This window comes from Papilio machaon, chromosome 29, assembly GCF_912999745.1.
Source record: "Papilio machaon chromosome 29, ilPapMach1.1, whole genome shotgun sequence".
Classification (NCBI taxonomy): domain Eukaryota; kingdom Metazoa; phylum Arthropoda; class Insecta; order Lepidoptera; family Papilionidae; genus Papilio; species Papilio machaon.
In genome coordinates this window covers 4,082,501-4,087,500 of record NC_060014.1, presented here as the reverse complement: position 1 = coordinate 4,087,500, position 5,000 = coordinate 4,082,501, and the positions used below count along the sequence as shown (strand labels likewise).

Here is a 5,000-nt window from a genome sequence, read left to right as displayed (position 1 = left end):
ACACACATGCGAAAACACGCACACGTCGACACAAATATATTATATATTATATATATACATAACACGAAACGGGGTTTATTACGTCACCGTGTGCGAAGACGCGCATGCCCTCTGTCGATTTTTTACGTCGAAGAGTCGCGCGTCCCCGGGACGCCCCCGATCGTATATATATACTTACATACGTAGGTATATATCGTATATATATAACGTGTATATAACATATATACGCGTATCGATGCGATCGGTTTCCGCTCGTATGGTGGTGTAATATGTGTCTGAGAGGTTATATTTAAACGGACCCATATAAATACACATTGCGTGAATATGTATAAAATAAGAGAACCGTCAATTGTTCGCTATATATATATAGTGAACAGTGTGATTTTTATATTTTAACAGCCGGCCCTCAGACAGGAGTGGTCCTGGATATTTCTCCACGGACCGCAATGTGCGTTCGAAATGTCGATGTTCAAATGTGTCCTGCAGTTCACACTATGACGCGCAGTTAACTGCGTTCTTCATCGACCCGCGAGCCAAGTGATCCACCGTCCAGGGTAATTGTTTTACATATTTTGATATATGTATGTATATAAAAAAAAAAAAAAAAAAAAAAATATCTTAGAAGGCGAACGAACACGCGAAGGGAGCGCGCGCGCGCGCGTTATACACACACGCGCGCGTGCCACCACGACGACGACATAGCGTTCGCACTTTCTAATACCGGTGTGTATTTTTCTGTTTGTTTTTGTATAGCGCCCACCATTATCGGACCGGAACTGGGAGATGACACACAACAACCGGATTAGTGTCACACAACTCCCTCTTTTGTCGCCCCGTTTGGTGTGCCCCGATGGGCGCTCTCTCTTTTGTGGATTATTATTCGTAATATATGAGTAATATTATAATACGTTAATGATCCTTCCGCAGGTTCCCCTACGGAAACCTTGTTACGACTTTTACTTCCTCTAAATGATCAAGTTTGGTCAACTTCCCAGCGACGCCGACGGCCGTTAAGCCACCGCGTGTCGGTCCGAAGACCTCACTAAATCATTCAATCGGTAGTAGCGACGGGCGGTGTGTACAAAGGGCAGGGACGTAATCAACGCGAGCTTATGACTCGCGCTTACTAGGAATTCCTCGTTTATGGGGGATAATTGCAAACCCCAATCCCCAGCACGAAGGAGTTTCAACGGGTTGCCCGGGCCTCTAGGCCAGGGAGAACATGCTGATTCCTTCAGTGTAGCGCGCGTGCGGCCCAGGACATCTAAGGGCATCACAGACCTGTTATTGCTCAATCTCGTGCGGCTCGAAGCCGCCGGTCCCTCTAAGAAGAATTTTAATACGTCGCCAGTGAGTTGCGCGACCGAAGCCACGCACACATAAATGACGACGCCTATTTAGCAGGCTAGAGTCTCGTTCGTTACCGGAATTAACCAGACAAATCGCTCCACCAACTAAGAACGGCCATGCACCACCACCCACCGAATCAAGAAAGAGCTGTTAATCTGTCAATCCTTCCGGTGTCCGGGCCTGGTGAGATTTCCCGTGTTGAGTCAAATTAAGCCGCAGGCTCCACTCCTGGTGGTGCCCTTCCGTCAATTCCTTTAAGTTTCAGCTTTGCAACCATACTCCCCCCGGAGTCCAAAATCTTTGGTTTCCCGGAAGCTGCCCGCCGAGCCATAGTAGTAACGTCGGCGGATCGCTAGATGACATATTTACGGTTAGAACTAGGGCGGTATCTAATCGCCTTCGAACCTCTAACTTTCGTTCTTGATTGATGAAAACACCTTTGGCAAATGCTTTCGCTGATGTTCGTCTTGCGACGATCCAAGAATTTCACCTCTAACGTCGCAATACGAATGCCCCCAGTTATCCCTATTAATCATTACCTCGGAGTTCTGAAAACCAACAAAATAGAACCGAGATCATATTCTATTATTCCATGCACGAAATATTCAAGCACAATTTTGAGCCCGCTTTGAGCACTCTAATTTGTTCAAAGTAAAATTGTCGGCCCATCTCGACACTCACCGAAGAGCACCGCGATAGGATTTTGATATTGAACCGCCGTATTACCGACGGCTCACCGACGATATGCTCCGCAGACGTGTCAGTATCACCGCGGATGCGGTGCACCGACAGCGCGGCGCACAAATGCAACTACGAGCTTTTTAACCGCAACAATTTTAGTATACGCTATTGGAGCTGGAGTTACCGCGGCTGCTGGCACCAGACTTGCCCTCCAATTGTTCCTCGTTAAAATATTTAAAGTGTACTCATTCCGATTACGAGGCCTCGTAAGAGTCCCGTATCGTTATTTTTCGTCACTACCTCCCCGTGCCGGGAGTGGGTAATTTGCGCGCCTGCTGCCTTCCTTGGATGTGGTAGCCGTTTCTCAGGCTCCCTCTCCGGAATCGAACCCTGATTCCCCGTTACCCGTGACAACCATGGTAGTCGCAGAAACTACCATCGAAAGTTGATAAGGCAGACATTTGAAAGATGCGTCGCCGGTGCTGGACCATGCGATCGGCAAAAGTTATCCAGATTCATCAAAATTAACGACTTCGGACGCGAGGCCCTCCGTCGATTGGTTTTGATCTAATAAAAGCACTCATCCCATCACTGGTCAGAGTTCTGATTGCATGTATTAGCTCTAGAATTACCACAGTTATCCAAGTAACCGAGGTAAGATCTAAGGAACCAAAACTGATATATTGAGCCATTCGCGGTATCGCCTTAATACGGCTTGCACTGAGACATGCATGGCTTAATCTTTGAGACAAGCATATAACTACTGGCAGGATCAACCAGGGAGCTGACACAAACACGCCGCATACAACGCGCACAACACGCACAACTCGACGATGCGAAAACGTTAAACGTTTAAACGCATCGATGGTTTTTGCTGTTTTGCTTGCTGCCTGCCTGCCTGCTGCAGTCAGTCGGTGGTCATTTTTCTTTTCTACACTACACTACTACACTACACAATACACTACTACTGTGTGGTGTGTGTGGTGCGGTGCTAGTGAACGGACAAAAAGCGCGTTCGATTCATGTGAATGTTCAACAACGAGACATTTTCGATACTTCACACTGTGTAAATAAATTTGATTCTCTCTCTTTATCGAGGAAAAAATATCGACATCAGTCCGGTTTCGGAGAGATCGAAAATACCTTTTTATAAATGCTACTACCATTACTAATACTACTACTACTACTACTAACTACACACTACTACTGATCTATATAAAATAGAATCAAAAGTAATATATATATGTAATATAATAATAATATAATAATGATAGTTGGAAAAAAAAATACACCGTCCCTCGAAGTCGCCGCAGCGGCAATGAGCGACTGTTCGATCTCTCCGGTGGAGGAGACCGAACAAGCTCAACGCGACACACGCGACGACACGAGGCGACGAGAATTCACGGGTCGATCTGGTGCGTTAACGACGCTGCGAAATCTACACGCGCGCCGAACACAAATCGCCACTTCTTTTATAACAGACTCTATTATAAACGTCCTGCCGCATTCATAAACGGGAACGTAGTCTGACACAGTTTATGCGTGTGTGGTGATATTTCGTTGTGTGGTGTGTGTCGTCGTCGTCGTCGTCGTCGTCGCGTGTTTTTGCTGTGTAAAAATATTAAAACAACAAACACAACACTACTATTTTTATTAATAAAAAAATAGTTGCGCGTTTATTTTTTAATACTCTATACACTACACACAAACTCTACAAATTTTACTTTGTAAAAATCACACGACAACAGCAGACACACCACACAACACAACTCTACAAACACCACACACTGTTTCATTACATCACTGACAGACGCCTCTCGCATCCAGTCTACAATAGTAGCAATGATGGTGACATGTCAACCACGCATCATTAAACAATGGGGTGTTCACGTATTGGCGTATACCACAATTGACGTGACACCGGAAAGTGTTTACACGTATTGTTGTTATTATTGTTATTATTATCAATGTTTTTTGTGTTTTATTATTATTATTTTTTTTTTTTTTTTTTTTATTTTTTTATTTTTTTATTTTTATTTTTTTTTTAAATCCAGAACAGAATCATCGCTTACTAGTAAGCTAAGTAAGTATTAAAACGAATATATAGTCAGTTTATATTTTGTTGTTGTTGCATGCAGTTATAAAGTTAATAAGAACCGAAACGAAACATTTTTCATCATTATTAAGTTGACTATGAGGGAAGCTACTCGTATGTATGTCTAATGCGGTGTCATTTTCCTCGTCTGTCTGCTGCACGTGCACCGGCAGTGTCATACATACATACATACATACATACATACATACATAAATACATACATACATACATACATACATACATACATACATACATACATACATACATACATACATACATACATAGTCATTCATATGTAGGATATCTTTTATATTATATTTGAAATGGAACGAAAATGGAAGGACGAACGACTACTATAAAAAAAAAGGAAGTTTTTAATACGAGCTACCTACCACCCCGTACGACGTACGACGTACACGTACACGTACACGTAACATTAGACAACAATAATGATTTATATAGTAGTATATATTATTATTTTTAAATGGAATCTTTTAAAACGCAGATAACAGATGGCGCTATCTATTAATAACTATAGGCTATAATATCCTTTATTATTATGATTTATATAGTATATATTATTATTTTTAAATGGAATCTTTTAAAACGCAGATAACAGATGGCGCTATCTATTAATAACTATAGGCTATAATATTATTATTTATTATTTACAGTATTCATTAGAATACTGTAAATAATAATAATAAAAATAATATAAATAATACGGAATGGGATATGATCATAATTGATTGGAAAATTGAAACATTATTGAAGAGCGTCGGTGGCGCATTTCGATGGCACCGTATCGGTGGATCGAAATGTACACGCGACGTGTGTGTCCCGGGTTCGATTCCCGGGGTGGGGGTGGTGTATG

At 42.2% G+C, this 5,000-nt stretch overlaps 2 non-coding genes across 2 annotated transcripts; both read right to left on the bottom strand.

The window, feature by feature from the left end:
- Positions 1-400: 400 nt before the first annotated feature.
- On the bottom strand, positions 401-557 carry LOC123722815. Its single transcript, XR_006756619.1, has one exon. It is a non-coding gene; the product is annotated as a 5.8S ribosomal RNA (ribosomal RNA).
- Positions 558-910: 353 nt separating this feature from the next.
- Positions 911-2,814, bottom strand: LOC123722847. Its single transcript, XR_006756650.1, has one exon. It is a non-coding gene; the product is annotated as a small subunit ribosomal RNA (ribosomal RNA).
- Between the last annotated feature and the right edge of the window lie 2,186 nt (positions 2,815-5,000).